Source organism: Heterocephalus glaber, unplaced genomic scaffold, assembly GCF_053883595.1.
Source record: "Heterocephalus glaber isolate CG9 unplaced genomic scaffold, H.glaber_assembly_v1.0 deba00001790, whole genome shotgun sequence".
NCBI classification, from domain to species: Eukaryota; Metazoa; Chordata; class Mammalia; order Rodentia; family Bathyergidae; genus Heterocephalus; species Heterocephalus glaber.
In genome coordinates, this window is record NW_028258473.1 from 2,325,535 (window position 1) to 2,346,736 (window position 21,202).

At 37.2% G+C, this 21,202-nt stretch overlaps 1 protein-coding gene across 4 annotated transcripts in view; it reads left to right on the forward strand.

The window, feature by feature from the left end:
* Ophn1 (oligophrenin 1) overlaps positions 1-21,202 on the forward strand; it is a 508,962-nt gene that overhangs the window by 419,618 nt on the left and 68,142 nt on the right. The window lies entirely within an intron of this gene.

The window sequence follows — 21,202 nt, forward strand, 5'->3', positions numbered from 1 at the left end:
GCCTTATATGAATGGAAAAGATACAATGCTTTTTCCCTAAGGTGGGGAACAAGGGCAGATATGCCTACTCTTCATTTGTCCATTAAACTTTGAAACATAGGCCCAAACCAAAATAGTCTGGCAATAAAAAGAAACAATTAGCATAGAATTGGCAAGGTAGAAGTAAAATCTTTATATGTAGGTGAAATGATCATCTACAGAGAAAATACTAAGAAATCTCTAGGAGCCCCTAGAACTTATATTTGAATTTAGCAAGATTAGAAAGCACAAGATATATATAAAAATTCAGGTTTATGTATACTTGCCATAAATGAAGCATTGGATATTGAAATTTAAAAGTCATGTAGGAGTACAAAGGACCTAGAAAAGTAAAAAGAAAAATGAAAAACAGTGTTGGGAGACATTTATTACCTATTTTTTTTTTTTTTTGGTACTGGCAATCGAACTCAGGACTGTGCGCTTTCGAGGCAGGTGGCAGAACCACTGAGCTAAATCCCCAGCCCTTATTACCTAATTTTAAGACTCCTGTAAAGCTACAGTAATCAAGGCAGTGTTGGCGTGAGGAAAGACATATAGATCATTGGAATAAAACAGAAAATGTGGAAATAAAACCACACATATATGGTCCACTGAATTTTGAAAGATTATTTAACATTAACATTTTATAGAACATAAACTCAACTCAAGAGCAGAGGAAAAGATCGTGTTTTCAGCAAATTGTACTAGAACACCTGTTATCTGTATGTAAAAAATTAACCTCAACCCTTTATTTCCATAGATAAAGATAACTTGAAAGGATCTATGAACCTAAATATGAAAGACTAAAACTATAAAACTTTAAGAAGAAATTACAAGGGAAAATGTTTATGAATTTAGGGGTAGGCAAGAATTTCCTAGGATACGAAAAACACGATGTATAAAAGAAAAAAATTGATAAATGAGATTCCATCAAAATTTAGAACTTTAAAAGATATTTAGAAAATGAAAAGTAGTCCTTAAACAGCTCATATTTATAATGCATATAACCTATGACCAGAATATATAAGAAACTCTTACAGCTCATTAATAGACAACCCATTTAAAAAGTAGACACAAGAAGATGATAAATAGCCAGTACAGGGCAAGGAAAGATGTGCAACAATAGAATCAAAATAATACTAATCAGTACAATAACAAGATTGTATTCTACAGTCATTAGGGAGCATTAGGGAGATGAAGTTAAAAGTTTTAAAAGAACAGATGTCAGCTTAGGTGTGAACCAGTTGGAACTTTTGAATACTGCTAATGTGAAGGTAAAATGACAAAACCATTTTGGAAAACAATATAGAAATTACTTGTCTTACTGTTAAGAACCAACAGTTCTGCTCTTAAGTTTTTACTTGAGAGGAATGAAAACACATGTTCACAATAGATTTGTACATACAGGTTGACTATCCCTTATATGAAATTCTTGGGACCAGAAGTGTTTCAGATTTTGGTTTGAATTCCACTTGATCTGCAACGAGGATAGCTACTCCTGCTTTTTTTCGGGTTCCTGTCACATGGAGTATTGTTTTCCACCCTTTAACTTTCAGTGCATGAGTTTCTTTTTGAATTAAGTGTTTCTTGTATGCAGCATATTGTTGGATCTTGCTTTTTGTCCCATTCTGCCAGTCTATCTCTTTTGAATGGTGAATTGAGACCATTAACATTGATGGTTATAACTGATACGTATTGACTTATCATTGTCATGACTTTTTCTTTTTCTTTTTTGGTACCAGGGGTCGAACTAGGGTCATTGCTCTTGCAAGGCAGGCGGCCAAACCACTCAGCTAAATCCCCCGCCCAATGACTTTTTCTTTTTGTTGGATTCTCCCCCTTTGTATTTAATTTCTGGAATCCTAATTATTATATGCCTATGTGTAGATTTTTTTTTATCAAGGCTAGTTGGAGTCCTATATGCTTTACTTATCTGTATGTCAAGTTCTTTTCCCCTGCTTGGGAAGTTTTCTGCCATCACTTCTATGAACATTTTTTTTATGTCATTTGCATTCTTTCCTGTTTCTTCATTGACTCCAATCGGTCTTATGTTATTCTTCTTTCCATCGTCTAGCAGCTGCTGGATTGATTTCTCTTGGTTCCTTACAATTTTAAAGAAATTTTTCTTTTCCTTGTCACTAATTGCAATCTTATCTTCTATATCTGAAATTCTGCCCTCACATTGGTCATTCTGCTGTGTAAGCTTTCAGTGGTTTTTAATGTCCTGGAAATCTGTTTGTATCTGTTTCATGGATTCAATTTGTTTCCTATGTTGGGATTCCATCATGTTCCTCAGCTCCTCTATTTTTTTATCTGTGTCCTCTCTAGATTTATTAATCATGTCTTGCACTATGGGCACAATCTCTGCTGTTATCTGAGAAATTATTTCTGATTTCATTTTTTCCAGATTCTCTTTTGTTGCCAGTTCAGGGAGTCCAGGTGGTTGTGTATCAGATTGTTCTATCTCATTTCCCTTTGGGGTTGCTGTAGGTGATCTGGATGTCTGGTTTTGAGGCTTGTTTACATGTCTTCTCATTTTGATGGGTGTGGGGGGTGCTGCTGGTGCCCATGTGGCTCACCTCCTCTTTCTGGGAGAGGTGCTATGGCGGCCCAGGGGCCTCCTCCTGGATTGGCTCATGTCCTCTCTGCCTTTAAGGATTTAACAATGTAGTATGGAGGCAAACATAAAAACAGAAGAAAATCATAGGTACAATATTTGTGTATATATACAAGGAAACTGTAGAAGAGAAGAGGCATATTTTCTTACCTGTCACAAGGTTCATGATTGAGAACCCTATAATGTGACAAATTAATAAGATAATACAAATTTAATAAGTTTCTTGTGACATGGGAGCCTTCCAAAATTAAGGCCCAAAGAAATAGGTAAACTTGTACTCTATGATTAGTGATAAAATTGTATTTTCTAATCATATTAAACTGAAAGGTATTCAACAAGACCTGTTTGTTCAGATTCTTTGTGATGTTTTCATTGTATTTGAGGATAAGGATGTTCATTTCCTGCATGTATAGGGAGGGTGCCTCTGGAATAAAGTTTTATGACCTACTTTAGAGGAATGTCAAGGAATTCTTGTATGACCTGTTTGAGGGAAGAATGGCAGAGGAAGCCTATGAGACCTGCCTGCTTTTGCTGTTTCTTCAAACAGCAAGGTGTGCTATTTTAGGGTAGTAGGTCTTGAACTCCATCAAAACCATATATAAATATCCACCCCCCCCCATCAAACTCAGGACCTTGCACTTGCCAGGCAGGCATGGCGCTCCTGAGCTACATCCCTGGCCCTACCATATATAAATCAATATGTACACTTATTTAAACCACCTCTCATTCCAAATAATTAAAGGGGATATACCACATGTGATCTAAAAGTACAGTAAATGTTTAAATTTAAAAAATATTACAGTGAAAGACACATTGCCATTAATCCATCTCAAAATACTGCCCTTCATTTTGAACACAGTTAAACCATCATTCTTGTCACTTTTTGGAGCAGTTCTGGCAATCTTCTTTCATGAGTATTTTTAGTTGTGCTATTGTGGCTTCCTTAGTATGTCCTGAATCAATTCAAAATGTTACCTTTTCAAGGTCATTTTAACTTTGGGAAAGAGTCAGAAATTTCATAGTACCAGATCTGGTAAATACAGTGAATAAGCACACATACTGTAATGGGTTTATAAGCTTTCCTTTCTGTTAAATAGCACATGACAGCAGCATCCACTATATTTTGGATCACATCTCATAAAGACACTCAAAAAAGAAGACTTATTTAACTGGTTCAGAAATTGGCAAGAATGATAAGTGTGTTCAAAGTGAGGGGAAATATTTTGAGGGGATTAATTTCAATGTATCTTTTACTGTAATAAATTTATTTATGTAAATATTTTCATATATTTCAATCACCCCTTCATTTTATATAGTACATAAAATACAAGGTAACATACATTATACTCAGGTAAAACAATGAAAAAGATAAAACAAGGGAAGAGACAGAAAATAAACCCAGGAATGAGGTTAGGACAAGAAATATTTATTGACATGTCTTGTATCCTTGCCACAAATGGCCCTACACGTGGTTATAAGCTTTGTAGCAGCCAATGCCATCCTTGGAATGCATCATTTAATACAAATTTTCCTTTGGGCAAAGAGACTAGTGGTGTAGTCTAGGTCTGTTCACATGTCAAGTCTGAGCTCTGACATTTAGCTGCATTAGGTAAGATACAGGCTGGAGTGTGAGTCTAACACAATAGATATTTATTTCTTAGTTGTGAAATAGTCCAAGGAGGTGGTCTAAGGCTAGTTAGATGAGTTGACCAGATCAGAATCCTTCATTCTTTCTTACTGCTCTGCTCTCCCTATGGTATTGTCTTTGTCTTCACAATTTAATCTACATTCTATCAGTTGAGAAGGATGAAAGAAAATAATTGGATTAAAACCTTTCTTTTGTTTTGGGCTATGACCTGGAAGGCACACATACCAATTTCCCATTTGTCAGAATATCCCATTTGTCAGAATTTAATCTCATAGTCTCACATAGTATGACAGGGAAGTCTTTATTTGGTGTAGCACATGCCCAACTAATACTTTTGAAAAAGGAGAGAATGGATATTGGAAAATAATTAGCATTCACTGCCATATTATCTATTACCTCAAACAACTTACTTTATTTTTTTGATAATCATTTATATTTAGCTGAAATGTGAAGATAATAGTGTGTGACAATCACATGCCTGAGGTAATTTGGTTAGTAAGTGCCATAGGTGAATAATGGGTACCAAAGTACAGTTAGATAAGAGGAATAACTTCTGGTTCTACAGCACAATATTGTGACTATAGTTCACAACACTTATTGTATATTTTATAAAGAACTAAAAGAGAGGGATTTGTATGTTCTCATCACAAAGAAATGGTAAATACTTAAGGAGATGAAAATGCTAATTACCTTGACTTGATCATTACAAATTATATTACATGTATTGAATTACTATATTGTAGGGCCGGGGATTTAGCTCAGTGGTTTCGCCGCCTGCTGTGCAAGCGCAAGGACCCGAGTTCGATCCCCGGTACCAAAAAAAAAAAAAAAAAAAAGAATTACTATATTGTAACCCATGAATATATATTATTATGAAGTGTCAATTAAAAATTTTTAAAGAGAGCTGAGATTTTAATCCAAATAGCCTGGTTAAGAGTCACAGTACTGAATCATTATGCACTGCAGCATCACCATTTTGGTACAGTGACATTATTGAGTATGTACATGGCATCTTGGGATTTTCAAGAAGGGATACTTGCAGAGAAATGTGACTTGTATTAGATAGTGTATTATTCAGGATTTACTTGTTCCTAAACAAGTAAAACCATTAGGATATGTCTTTAGATACATGAGAGAGGATTTACTAGGGGAAGTGTCTCACATGATTATGGTAGCTGAGAAGTCCCATGACAGGCTATCTGCAGGCTGGAGACCCTGGTTTACTAGTAGCATGGCTTAATCCAAGTCTCAAGGCCTCAGTATCAAAAGGCCAATGGTATAAATTGCCTGAGGGAAAAAGCATAAGAATGGAGGAGGGAAATGGGCTCCCTGGAGTAAACCCCACAGTCCAAAGGCCAGAGATCTGAGAGTCCTCATGTCCCCCTTCATTTTCTTTATTGTTCTAACTGGGCAGCCCCCCAGCTGAATGGATGATGGCTGCCCACACTGAAGGCAGCTTTTCCCACCTAATCCGTATAGTCTTGCTACTCTCTTCTGGAAACACTCTCTTAGATACAGCCAAAAGAATGGTTTTCCAAGCTTCTTAGGTATTTCAAAATTCAGTCACGTTGAGACTTAAAATTAACCATCATAGATATTGAAGGTGAAGAAAAAAAAAGAAGTCAGGAAAAGAATTTTAATGAGAACACCCAGTGTGAACAAAGGTCCAGGCCTAAAAATAGTATTGTTGGAACATGAAATAGAAATAGAAACAGCAGGAAATGTGGTTGAAGATAGGCAGGGGGATCAGTTCCTAAAGGCACTTGACTGCTTAGCTGAGGAGTTTAGAATGTTTGGAATTTTTCCTGCAGGTGTTGGGAAAGCATTGCTTGAAAATAGTCATAGTATTATAGTCAGATTTATGTTCAGGAGACATTATCTTGGCTGTAGTATAAAGGATAAAAAATGGGAAAAGAGAAAGTTGTGCCATAGTCAGAGCAAGAATTAATTGTAGTCTGAGATAGGGCAGTGAGAAGAAAGATACGGAGGAAGAAGCAGCAGGACTTTGTGATTGGAGGTAGAAAATGTGTGTGTGAGAGAAGTCTGAATCCTGGATCTCTGACTTGGCTGACTAAATGAATGAGGCTGTTCTTCATACATGTATGAAGTGGCCAAATGGGAAACCTGAACTTCTAGCCATGCTGGCAGTAATGAAGCAGTGCTTCCCATCCCCTGTAATGGCAGTGTCAGAGGAAATCAGCTATAATGGAAGATTTAAATAAGAACTAGATTCTTACAATACCCAAAATGTGTAGGCTTCAGTTGAATATCAGCGATCATACGAAGAACTGGTCAGATCTCAACATGAATATGAAAAGACCATCAAGAAGCAACACCAGGATGTCACAGATGCTAATTATCTAACAATAATTTTAAAATACCTGTCATAAAAATGTTTTAATGAGCAATTAGGAACATGTTTGAAAGGATTGAAAACTTTTTTTAAATCTCACCAAAGTAATAAAAGATATAAAGAACCACATGAAAATTATAGAATGGAATGATGCAGTGAGATGTTTAAAAATTCAATGTATAGGCTCAGCAGCAAAATGAAGAAAACAGAGTAAACAATAAGTGAACTTTAAGGTAGAACAGAAATTCTGCAATCCAAATAGCAGAAAGCTAAGAGAATTTGTTAGGAGCAGACTTACCTTAAATGATTGGCTAGAGGAAATTCCTTGAACAGAGATGGCACAACAAAAGAAGAAATTTTGGAATATTAGGAAGAACTAGTGAAACAGCAAAATTGTGAGCAATTCAATATACTTTCCTTCTCTTCTTGAGTTTTATCAATAATGTTTAATGGTTAAACAAAATTATAACATGTAGTTCCTTATGTATGTAGAGTGAATATCTTAAGACAAATTTATTATAAAAGTTGGGTGCTTAAAGAACATCAAAGGAAGTAAGGTATGTACAGTTTGCCCAAATAGGTAAAATTTCAACACTAGAACCCTGTGATAAGTTTTGTACTTTCTTAAGCAACCTCTAAAAATCTATATAAAGACATTTGCTTAAAATACTATAGATAAATTACAGTGGAATTCTAAAAAATGTTGAGGATATAACAATCTTAACATTTATATACCAAATAATAAAACTTCAAAATATGTAAAGTAAAAGTTTGGAGAGTTGGAAGGAGAAATAGAAATATCCACAGTTACACTTGGAAGCTTCAACATTCTTCTCTAAACAAATAAAAGAACTATTAGACAGAAAATTTAAAAAGGGTTTAGAGAAATTCAACAGTACCAAAACATAGGATCTGATAGAGAGTTGTAGAATACTCAATCCAACAACAGCAGAAAATATATATATATATATATATATATATATATATTTTTTTTTTTTTTTCCCCTCATTGGGAATTGTACCTTTATATAATGCATCTTGGTTCTTATTATTTCCCCATTCCTAGCCCTCCCTTCATGCCCTCCACGCTTCGCTATTTACAAAGACTTTATTTCCATTTTTTCCATTTCTCATCATTTTTCCTTTCCCTTCTTTCCTTTCCTCTGCCCCTCCCACTACCCCTGCCCCTTTGGACCTTTTCTTCCTATTTTGCATTTTTGATTATTCATTCTAATCATTCGTACATTTTAGGTATACAATATAATGACATTCATCATTGGAAATTTGCACCTTTACATAGTCTCTCTTGGTTCTTATTTTTCACCCTTGCCCAGCCCTCACTTCAACCCCTCCAGTCCTCCCTATTGACAAAGATTTTGTTCCTATTTTTCCATTTTCTCATATTAATCCCATTCCCTTCTATCCTTTCCCCAGCCTTCCCAATTCCTTCCACTATGCACTTTTTCTTCCTATTTCACATTACCTATTATACATTTTGTCCTTATTTACACTTTCAGTTTCTCACACCAGAGAAACTATGCAGTATTTACACATGTGTGTCCTATTTATTTCACTTAAGAGTATTGCCTCAGTGTGCATCGACTCAGCTATAAAAGTCTCTAATTTCTCATTTTTTTATGGCTGAGTAGTACTCCATTTTATAAAAAAAACACATTTTCTTTATCCAGTCTCCAGTTGATGGGCATTTGGGCTGTTTCCAAGTTTCAGCTATTACAAACTGTGCTGCTATGAACATGGGTGCACATATATCACTGTGGTATGATTCTTTTAATTCTTTGGGGAAGATCTCCAGCAGTGAAATAGCGGGGTCAAATGGGCTTTCCAGTCCTAGTTCTTTGAGGTATCTCCATACTGATTTCCACAGTGGTTGCACCAGTCTATACTACCACCAGCAGTGGAGCAGGGTTCCTCTTTCCCCACAGCCCCACCAGCATTTGTTATTGGTTGATTTCATGATAGCAGCCATTCTTTCTGGAGTGAAGTGGAATCTCAGCATTGTTTTCATTTGCATCTCTCTAATGACCAGTGATCATTTTTTCATGTATTTATTTGCTATTTCTACTTTGTCTGAGAAATGTCTGTTCATTTCAGATGCCCATTTTTGGATTGGGTCTTTAAATTTGGGAGGTCTGATCTTTTTAAGTTCTTTATAGATTCGAGATAGTAGACCTTTGTCTGAGGAAGAGCAGGTGAAGATATTTTCCCACATTGTGTGTTGTCTCTTCACACTGCTGGTGGTTTCTGTTGCTGTGTATAAGCCTTTTAATAAGAAGAGATCCCACTTGTTGATTGTTTGTGCTAGTTCACGGGCAACTGAGGCTTTGTTCATAAAATCTTTTCCTGCACCGATGTCTTCAAGGGTTCTACCTAACCTCTGTTCCAACTGGTTCAGAGTTTCTATTTTAATATTTAGATCTTGAATCCAGTTTGATTTTAGTTTAGTGCATGGTGAGGGATATAGGTCTAGTTTTAATCTTTGGCAAGTTGAAGCCCAATTTTTCCAGCACCATTAATTAAAGAGGCTATCTTTCCTCCAGTGAGGGTGTTTGGCTCCTTTATCGAAGATGAGATGGCTGAGTGTGTCTGGCATTGTTTCTGCATCTTCTAATCTGTTCCACTGGTCCTCAAGTCTGTTTCTTTGCCAGTACCATGCTGTTTTTATCACAGTAGCTTTGTAGTATAGTTGCAGGTTGGGGATTGTGATACCCCCTGCCATGTCTCTGTTACCTAGAATTGCTTTTGCTATTCTGGGTCTCTTCTTGCTCCAAATGAATTTTTGGATTGTTTTCTCAAGGTCTATGAAGTCTGCTGCTGGGATCTCAATTGGAACTGCATTAAATCTATATAGCAGTTTTGGAAGTATGGCCATTTTCACTCTATTAATCCTTCCTACCCAGGAGCAGGGGATGTCTGTCCATTTTCTGATATCATCTTCAATCTCTCTTTTCAGAGTGCCATAGTTTTCAGAGAAGAGGTCTTTGATTTCTTTTGTTAGGTTCATTCCTAGGTATTTCAATTGTTTGGATGCTATTGTGAAAGGAATTGTTTGCCCTGTTTCTATCTCAGTGAGTCTGTTGTTCTTGAGGAAAGCTATTGATTTTTGTGTGTTGACCTTGTAACCAGCTACTTGACTGAATTTGGTTATTAAGTCTAGAAGACTTTTGGTGGAGTTCTTAGAGTCTTCCATATAGAGTATCATGTCATCTGCAAATAATGACAATTTGACTTCTTCATTTCCTATCTTTATTCCTTTTATTTCTTTCTCTTGTCTAATTGCCATGGCTAATGTTTCCAGAACTATATTGCACAAGAATGGTGATAGTGGACATCCTTGTCTTGTTCCTAATTTTAGTGTGAAGGATTTCAGTTTTTGACCATTTAGTATGATATTGGCTGTTGGTTATTCATAGATGGCTTCTATCAGATTGAGGTAGAGACAGTCTATTCCAATTTATGTAGGGTTTTATCATAAATGCATGTTAGATTTTGTCAAATGCTTTTTCTTCATCTATTGAAGTGATCATATGGTTTTTGTCCTTGGCTCTATTGATATAGTGTATTACATTAATTGATTTTCGTATATTGTACCATCCCTGCATTCCTGGGATGAATCCCACTTGATCAGGGTGTATGATCTTCTTGATGATCTTCTGCATTCTATTTGCCTGTATCTTATTAAGGATTTTTGCATCTGTGTTCATTAGCAAGATTGGCCTATAGTTCTCTTTTTCAGTTGGGTCTTTCTCTGCTTTGGGGATCAAGGTGATGCTTGCTTTCAGGAATGAATTTGGGAGTATTGCTTCCCTTTCAATTTCATTGAAGACTTTAAACAGTAGTGGCAGCAGTTCCTCTCTAAATGGCTTTTCTTAGTTGATAAGGTTTTAATTACGTTTTCAATTTCATTGGTCGATATTGGGTTGTTCAGAATTTTTAGGTCTTCTTCATTCAACTTTGGTAATTCATATGTATCTAGGAATCTGTCCATTTCTTCTGTGTTGTCCATCTTATTGGCGTATAGGTTCTGGAAGTAGGTATTGACGATCCTCTGGATTTCTGCTGGGTCTGTTGTAGTTTCACCCTTTTCATTCCTAATTGCATGGATTTGGGCCTTTTCTTTCCTTTTTCTGACAAGGTTGACTAAAGGTTTGTCAATTTTGTTGATTCTTTCGAAGAACCAACTCTTGGCTTCATTGATTTTTTGTATGGTTCTCTTAGTCTCCATTGCATTGATTTCTCCTCTGATCTTTATAATTTCCTTCCTTGTATGAGCTTTGGGGTTGTCCTGCTCTTCTTTTCTAGAAGCTCGAGGTTCGGCATCAGGTTGTTTAATTGGGTTCCTTCTGTTTTCCTAATATGCATATTCATTGCTATGAATTTCCCTTGTAAGACTGCTTTCATTGTGTCCCATAGATTCTGATATGTTGTATTGTCATTGTCATTTAATTGAAGGAACTGTCTGACTTCTCCTTTAATTTCCTCTGTGACCCATTGGTTATTCAGAAGTGTGTTGTTCAATTTCTACGTGTTCATGAAATTTTTTGAGTTTCTTTTGCTATGGATCTCCAATTTCATTGCACTATGGTCTGATAATATACAGAGGATAACTTTAATTCCTTTGCACTTACTTAAAAATGTTCTATGTGTGAGTCTGTGGTCTATTTTGGAGAATGACCCATGTGCAGCTGAGAAGAATGTGTATTCTGATTTTGTGGGGTGGAACACTCTGTAAATATGTTAAGTTCATTTGTTCAAGAATTCTGTTCCCTTCCAGTATTTCATTATTTATTTCTTGTCTAGTTGATCCATCTATTTGTGACAGTGGGGTGTTGAGGTTCCCCACTACAATTGTATTAGTGCATATATGACTTTTCATGTCTGTTAGTATTTGTTTTATATAGTTGGCTGCACTAGTGTTTGGTGCATAGATATTTATGATTGTCATCTCTTCCTCTTGGATTCTTCCCTTTACAAGGACGTAGTGTCCTTCTTCGTCTCTCTTAGTCAGTGTTGGTTTGAAATCTACTTGATCTGCCAAGAGGATAGCTACTCCTACTTTTTTTCGGGTTCCTGTTGCATGGAGTATTGTTTTCCACCCTTTAACTTTCAGTGTATGAGTTTCCTTTTGAATGAAGTGTTTTTCTTGTATGCAGCATATTGTTGGATTTTGTTTCTTGACCCATTCTGCCAGTCTATTTCTTTTGATTGGTGATTTGAGATCATTAACATTGATGGTTATAACTAATAAGTATTGACTTATCATTTTCATGACTTTTTCTTTTTCTTGGATTCTCTGCCTTTACATTTAATTTCTTGTCATGCCCAATGGTTTCATTGTTCCTTGTTTCTTGGGGTTGTGATCTTCATTGTCTGTTCCTAGGATATTGTCTAAAATTTTTTGGTGTGCTGGTTTGGCATTCATGAATTTCCTAAGGTGCTCTTTGTCATGAAAGTATCTTATTTCTCCATCCATTTTGAAAGATAGTTTTGCAGGGTACATCAGTCTGGGTTGGAGGTTGTTTTCTTTTAGGGCTTGGAATATGTCACTCCAAGCTCTTCTTGCCTTGATGGTTTGTGTTGAGAAGTCTGCTATGATTCTGATGGGCTTTCCTTTGTATGTGATTTGTTTCTTTTCTCTGACTGCTTGGAGAACTTTGTTCTTCTGTTGTGTTTCTGGAATCTTAACAATTATATGCCTATGTGTAGAGCTTTTTTGATCAAGGCTATTTGGTGTCCTATATGCCTCACTTATCCGTATGTCAAGCTCTTTTCCCCTGCTTGGGAAGTTTTCTGCCATTATTTCTGTGAAGAGACTTTTTATGTCATTGCCACTCTCTCCTGTTTCTTCATTGAGCCCAGTCAGTCTTATGTTATTCTTTTTTGCATCATCTAGCACCTGCTGGATTGATTTCTCATGTTCCCTTATAATTTTGAAGCAATTTTTCTTTTCCTGGTCACTAATTGCAACCTTCTATATCTGAAATTCTGTCCTCACACTGGCTCATTCTGCCATGTAGACTTTCAGTGCAGTTTTTCATGTCCTGGAAATCTATTTGCATCTGTTTTATGGATTCCATTTGTTTCTTATGTTGGGATTCCATCATGTTCCTGAGCTCTTCTCTAGATTTATTAATCATGTCTTGCACTAAGGGCACAATTTCTCCTGTTATCTGAGAAATTATTTCTGATTTCATTTTTTCCAGATCCCCTTTTGTTGCCAGTTCAGTGGGTCCAGGTGGTTGAGTATCAGAGTGTTCCATCTCATTTCCCTTTGGGGTTGCTGTAGGTGATCTGGAAGTCTGGTTTTGAGACTTATTTATGTGTTTTCTCATTTCGACTGGGGCAGGGGGCTCTTAGTGCCTGCACGGATTATCTTCTCTGAGGTGGGTGAGGTGGGACAGGGGCCGAGAGCAGTGGTAGGGATGGTGACCCAAAAGCCCTTTCCTGTGGGCTGGGAGCAGCCAGAGGGTTGGTGGCCGGGAAACCCCTTCCTCTGGACCAGGAGCAGTGGGATGGTGGCTCATAAGCCCCTCCCTCTGGGCCGGGAGTGGTGGGAGGGATGGTGGCCCGACAGCCCCTTCCTTTGGGCCAGGAGCAGCGGGACAGAAGGTGGCCCAAAAGCCCTTTCCTCTGGGTTGGGAGCAGCAGGAGGGATGGTGACCAGGAAGCCCCTTTGTCTGGACCAGGAGCAGTGGGACGAAGGCTCAGAAGCCCCTACCTCTGGGCCGGGAACAGTGGGACTTAGTACCTTGGTCTGGTGGTCTGGTGTCCTCTGCACCTTTGTAATGTGGAATCAGGTGGCTGCCTGTCTGCAGGGGGTTGATTCGGTGTCTTCCGTGTGACTCAGCACCTCGGTAGGGCGTGCACAGACCTGCCTGTCTGCAGCGGGCTGATTCGGCATGTGTTCTGCGCAACTGGGGACCTCGGTAGGGTGTGGACAGACCTGCCTGTCTGTAGCGGGGTGATTCAGAGTCTTCCGCCTGACTCAGGACCTCGGTAGGGAATGCACAGACCTGCCTGTCTGCAGCGGGCTGATTCGGAGTGTTCCGCAGGACTGGGGACCTTGGTAGGGTGTGGGCAGACCTGCCTGTCTGCAGTGGTGTGATTCGGCGTCTTCCGGGTGACTCAGGACCTCGGTAGGGCGTGCACAGACCTGCCTGTCTGCAGTGGGCTGATTTGACGTGTGTTCCGCGCGACTGGGGACCTCGGCAGGGTGTCCAGAATATATATTTTTAATTACTAGTGGAACGTATACTAAAACAGATCCATAAAACAAATCTCAAAAAATTTAAAATAATTGAAATCACACAGAATGTTTGCTCTGATCACAAGGAAATCATGAAGAGATGTTAGATATTTATCAAATTCCTTTCCTAAATGTATTGAAATCATCATGTGAGTTTTGTTCTATATTCTGTTGATGTGATCTGTGACATTTATAGATTTGCATATGTCATATCAATAGCAGAAGGGCAATATGAAAATCCTCCAACACTTGGATACTAAAACCACATTTCTGAATAATTTGAGTAAAGATAGAAGTTTAAGGAGAAATGAATTATATTGAACTGAACTGACAATGAATAGAACAACATCAGAATTTATGACATGCAGCTAAAATATTGCTGAGAGGGAAGTTTGTAGGATTGAATATTTATTTTAGAGAAGAGGAAAAATTTGAATTCAATAATCTATAGTCCCACTTCCAGAGATTAGTAAAAAGTGAGTGAAATAAACTAAAGCAAGCAGAAAAAAGGAGATAATGAAGATAAGTTCGGAAATTGCTGGCATCAAAACCAGAAAAATAATAAAGTCTATCAAAAAGTGGTTCCAAAGAACCACTCTTCAAAGATCAATAAAGTTGACAAAGCTTCTAGCAAGATTGATAAATTAAAAAAACAGGTCATGAATTATAAATATAAGGGATGCAACAAAGGATGTCATTGCTAACCCTATGAACATCAAAAAGATAATAGAATAATGCAAACAAGTCCATGTAAGTAAATTTGACAATTTAGATTAAATGACTATTTTTTTAAAAAGTGCAAACTATCAAAACTCACCCAATATAAAATGGACCATTTAAATAGCCCTATAAATTAAAGCTATTGAATTTATAATTTAGTAGCCTATGAAAAAGAAATCTTCAGGCTTATATGGTTGTACTGCAGAATCCTACCACATATTTAAAGAAAAATTAATACCAATTCTATGCAGTCTCTTACCCCAAAAAGAGTAAGAGGAAGTACTTCCTTACTCATTTTATGAATGTAGCATTTCTGTGTTGTCAAAACCATAATAAGATAGTACACCAAACAAAATGTATAGATGCAAAAGCCACACAGATGGAAATGTCGTTAACAAAATATTAACAAACAGAATTTAGCAATCATATATATATGTATATCACGTGATAATACCAATTTATGAATAAAAAGCATTTGAAAAAATTAACATCCAAAGTATGAATGAAGAAAACTCTCTCAACTTGATAAAAATTTCTGTTAAAAAAAACCCTATGATTAATATCTTATTTAATGATGAAGTACTTTCCTCTTACAATGTTTTTTGCAGATGCTAGAGATTTTACACATACTAGGCAAATGCTATACCAACTGAGCTACTTCCCTTAGGATTGAGAACCAGACAAGTATTTGTTAGAGCAGTGGAAGAAACTGAATTAATAAACATGTTTTATTTCCTTTCCTTGACCAACTGTTCTAAGTAGTAATTCTATTACTATGCTTTCTAGCAGTGGTGAGAGTGACCATCAGATGATAGATGATATCATAATAGGAGCACATTTGAGATGGTGAGACCATATGGAGAGAGACTGCAAGTAAGAGTGTGTGTGGGAGGGAGGTAATCAATATCAGCATCTTTTTTTTTTTTATGGTACCGGGGATCGAACTCGGGTCCTTGCGCTTGCAAAGCAGGCAGTGGAACCACTGAGCTAAACCCCCGGCCCTCAATATCAATATCTAGCCAAAGTTTTTTTGTATATAGAGACAAGATTGTACTAAACAATATGTGGAAATAGAAAAGAACTAGAGAGCTAGCGATGGAGGAGGGAGGAGAATGGGGAGAGGGAGGGGAATAAAAACAATCAAAATATGTTAAGTATATGTACTTACTCCTTACAATGAATGTAAACATCATGTACTCCAAACATGTCTTAAAAAAAAAATCAAGGAAGAACTATAAAAGCCAACACAATTTTGACAAAGAACAAACTGGAAGATATTATTTAATATTAAAGATTAATATATTGTCAATGATCAAGACAGGTATAGGCATGTAGAACAATGGTGTAGAATCATAAATCACCTCACACATTATAGTCAAATAAATTTTAACAAAGGTACAAAAGCATTTTAAGGGACAAAGGATAGTCTCTTCAGCAAATGGTGCTGGAATAAAAGCATATCAATAGGTAATGAAACTGAACCTCAATCTAAGCCTCCTATCTTATGGAAAAATTAACTTGAAATGGACTATACCTTTACATATAAAGCAGACAAGTCTAGCCCACAGCCTACTTCTGCATGCAGCCTTGGACAGCTCATAATGTGGCCACACCAGATCACAAACTTTTAGCATTGTTACATGATATTTAGGGATATTTTTATTTCATTATGCTTGTTTTCCTTTTTTCAGATTGTTTTCTTTGTTAGTACATGTTTGTGGTGTGTAATGTTTACATCCCTTGTGGGGAGTTGGTACATGTACATAATACATCTTAATTCCTTTTTTCAAGCTCTTTCACTTCCCTACTTTACTTGTCCATCCATATCTTTTTTTTTTTAGAAGAAGAAAGGTTTATTTAGTTTACAGTTCGTAGATATTTCAGTCCATAGTTGGATGGTTCCAAGACAGAGTGGCACATGGCAGAGGGGCAGCTCAGAGGAGAACAACAGTTCATGGTACCCGCAAGCTAGCAAAAAGCAACAAGAGAACCTTAACAGTGTCTTTCTGTCCCTTTTATTTTATATAGACTACTGGGATTAGGGCAGTGCCAAACCAACCAGTGTGCTGGTTTAGTGATCACACACCCATAATTCCAGCATCACATACTCTGGATTCAGCCACCTCTGAAAAAGCCGTCTATGACCACATGAGGCTTTTGGGGGACATCTAGACCCAAACCATAACATTCTGCCCCTGACCCCCCCAAAGACTCATGTACATTTCTTTATGCGTAAGGCATTTAGTTCATCTCTAAGAGTTGCCAAAGTCCTAACAGTTTCAGCATTGCTGAAAAGTCCAAGTTCAAAGTCTCTGAGATTTAAGGCAAATTCTTAGCTGCAAGCCCCCGTATAAATGAAAAGAAAGTTAAACAATTACAACATTCAATGGCATAAAACAGATGTTTCCGTTCCAAAGGTTACAAACGGGGATAGCAAGGAATAGGAACAGAGCAAGACCAAAATCCAGGAGAGCAAACATTAAACCCCACAGTTCCATTTTCAGTATCCTGGGCAATCTATAGCAAGTAGTGAACTCCAAAGGGCTCGGGTGGTCACCTCCATGGGGCTCTGGCCCCGTGCCACTTCTGGTGCTTGTAATTCCTATGGCTTCTCTCTTGGGCTGGCTCTGCTTGCTCCTTGCAGTTTTCCTCAGATAATCCATGTTCCTGGCTTCTCCAAACTTCTGGGGTCTCCACTGCACCTTTGGCTTCACATACTACCCTCTCATGGGCACACTGCCTAGCCTCCCAGGCCTTTTCCTGAAATCTGGGTGGAGGCCTTCCTGACCCCACAACTCTTGCATTCTGCATGCACCTAAAATCAGTACCATGTGGATGAGGCCAAGATCTGCTGACAGCTGGAGAAGTAGCCAGGCTTCCTTCTCTCTTGGCTGGAGGGGTCCAGTGCCCATGAACCAAATCCCGAGGAACAACTTCCCTATGGCACCACCATTCTGGAACACGGTGCTCTGGGGCTCTCTTCTCAAAGTAAACTATTTCACTTTTGCAATTTTGATGCTGCAAAGGATGGAGTCCTGCTGCTTCTTGTGATGCCTTCAGGTCATCTTTTCTACTCTGTTCCTTCTCAGCAATCAAGATCTCCTCTGCTCTATCTTTGCAGGCTGAAACTTTACTGGAGTTTCCTTTCTGACCAAACTCAAAATGCTTTAAATTATTCTGCTGGGCTCTCTGCTCTTGATTCTCAACATAAATCTGGCTAAAAGCCCCCAACAGTAGCCATGCCACCACCTCAAACATTAGACTTCCTTGAAATTTCTTATGCTAGATTAATTAGTCCACCACCCTTATCTCAGTCTCAGGCAAAGTCTCTGGACACAAGCAAAATGCAGACAAACTTTCTGCCAATGCATAACACATGGATGCCAATGAATCATCTGGAGTCCAGCCAGGGCAGTCCCTCTTCCCAGCAGAAACCTTCTGAACCTTGTCTTATTTTTATTTATTTATTTTTTTGGTACCAGGGATCTAACTCGGATCCTTGTGCTTGCATAGCAGGCGGCAAAACCACTGAGCTAAATCCCCAGCCCCCTGAACCTTGTCTTTACTGGCTTTCTGGTCTTCTGAGCTCTGAGTAGAATCTCCCATAAGTTCAGCATAAGGCAGTCCAGCTGTACTTTTTCAGCTAACATCTCCAAATCTTCCAAAGGCTCTTGAGTCACATGGCCAGGTAATGTCACAGCAACAACCTCACTTCTCTGGTACCAAATTCTGTATTAGTTACTTTTCTCTCCTTATTGAGGCAAGATACCTGACACCCAAAGTTAAAAGGAGAAAAGTTTGGCTTACAGATCATAGAGGTTTCAAACCATACTTAGCTGGCTCCAAGGTAGGGTGACGTGGCAGAGGGCAACAGTTCATGGCAGAATGAAGGAAGCAAAATAACAACCTGTCCATCCATATCTTGATGGCCCTCCTTTATTTTTTTGTACATGTTTCCAGTATATAATGTTCACATTTCTGGTGTAGAGCTGGTTTATATATATAGAACATCCTAACTCCTTTTTTCATCTCTTTTCCCTCCCCTCTCCCCTTCCTCCATCTCTTGATTCCTTTCCCCTTTGAGAAAGATGTATCTCCCTACATACGATTATTTATGTTTTATTTTGCTCTTTTTTTAATACTTTGGGTTTCTCTTTTAAAAGAAACCGTGCAATATTTAAGGTTGTGTATCTGATTTATTTCGGTTAACATTTTGGTCTCAAAGTGCATGCATTTTCCTACAAATGGCTCATTTATTGTTCTTTATGTCAGAGTAGTATTCCATTGTATGTAAATACCACATTTTTTTTTATCCACTCATCTGTTGATGGGCATATAGTCCACTTCCATGATTTAGTTATTATGAATTGTGTTGCTACAAAAATGGGTATTCATGTATTACTGTAATAGCATGACTTTAACACTTTCTGGTAGGTACCTAGAAAGGGAGTACCAATAAAATTAATTTTTTAAAAAAGTGAAAAAAAAAAAAGAAAGAAAGGGAATGGCTGGATCAAATGAAAGATTTCTATAGTGGTTGGACTAGGTGACATTCCCACCAACACTGTAGAAGGGTTCCATTTTTACAGCAGCCTCAGCAGCATTTGTTATTATTTGATTTCTTAATGATAACTATTTTTTCTGAGATAAGATGGGACCTCAGTATTCTCTAATGCCAGCTATGTTGAGCATTTCTTCATGTAGTTACTGTCTATTTGAATTTTGCCTTCTGTGTAGTATTTATTCATTTCAGTTGCCCAATTTTGATTGGGTCTTTTATTTGGGGAGGTCTAATTTTTCTGATTCTTTATATAGTCTAGATATTAGTTTTCTGTCTGAGGAATAGCTGGAAAAAATTTTTCCCATTCTGTAGATTGTCTTTTCACTCTGTTGGTTGTTTTATTTTGATGTGCAGAAACTTTTTATTTTGATACAATCTCATTTGTTGGTTCTTGGTACTTTTTCCTGTGCAGCCTAGTTCTGTTCAGAAAGTCCTTGCCTAAACCTATGAATTCAAGAGTTTTACCTATTTTGTCTTTCAATAGGTTGTCTTTGTTTTTAACATTTAGTTCTTTGATGGTTGATTTTAGTTTAGTACATGGTGAGAAATGGGTCTGGAATCAATCTTCTGCATATAAATAGCTAGTTTTCCCAATACCATTTATCAAAGAAGCCATTTTTCCTCCAGTGTATATTTTTGGCCCCTTTCTCAAAGATCAAATAATTTAATGTGCTTGGGGTTGTTTTTGCATCCTCTATTCTATTCCATTTATCCACATGTCTGTTTTTGCACCAGTGCTGTGCTATTTTTATCGCTGTAGCTTTGCAATCTAACTCAAGTCCTAGATTGTGATGCCTTCCCTTTGCTTTTGTTACCCAGGATTATTTTTGCTATTCTGGGTATTTTAGGATTGTTTTCTTCAGTTCTGTGAAGAATGCTGTTGAAATTTGTATTGGATTATTGCATTAAATCTGTATATCAATTTTGGATGTGTGACCATTTTGACAATATTGGTTCTGCCTACCCAGGAACAAGGGATATCTTTCCATTTTCTGATGTCCTTTTTGATTTCTTTTTTCAGACTTCTGTTTTTATTGTAGAGGTCTTTTTGACTTCTTTATTTTAGGTTAATTCCTAAATATTTAATTTTTTGTACTATTCTGAATGGTATTTTTTTCTAATTCTTTTCTCAGTAGATTCATTATTGGTATATAAGAATGTTATTGAGTTTTGGGGGGTTAATTTTGTATCCTGCTACATTAGTGAATTTGGTTATTCTGAGTCTTTGATGGAATTTAGGGGACTTCTATATAGAAAATCATGTAATTTGCAAATAATGATAATTTTTTTTGAAACAGGTCTTGCTATATAGTTCAGGGTATCCTTGAACTCACTATGTAGCCCAGGCTGGCCTGGAACTTGCAGTGGCAATTCTCCTGCCTCAGCCTCTCAAGTATTGAGATTTCAGGTATGCACCACCAAGCCCAGATAGTAATAATAATTTGACTTCTTCATTTTCTATACACATCCCTTTCATTTCTTTCTTCTTTCCTGATTGCTCTTGCTAATGTTTTGATTATTATGTTGAATAGGAGTGGTTTAATGGAAATCCTTGCCTTGTTCATTATTGTAGAAGGAAAGCTTTCAGTCTTTCTGTATTTAATGTGATGTTGGTAGTAGTTTTGTTATAGCTGGCTTTTATCCAAATGAGATAAGGTTCTTCTATACCTATTTTCTTCAGTGTTTTATCATGAAAGCATGTTAGATTTTGTGTAAGGCCTTTTCTGTTTCTGTTGAAATGATCATGTGATTTTTGTCCTTGCTTCTCTTTATGAAATATATTTATTGATTTGTTGTTTATGAAATGTATTTATTATATTTATTGATGTGTTGAGTCATTCCTTGCATCCCTCGGATGAAACCTACTTGGTCTTGATGTATGCTGTCTTTGATGATTAATTGCATTTGGTTTGCCTGTATTTTGTTTAGGATTTTTAAATCTATATTCATTAAAGAGATTGATGTATCATTCTCTTCTTTTTGTTATTGTTGGATCCTTGTCTGGTTTTAGAATCAGGGTAA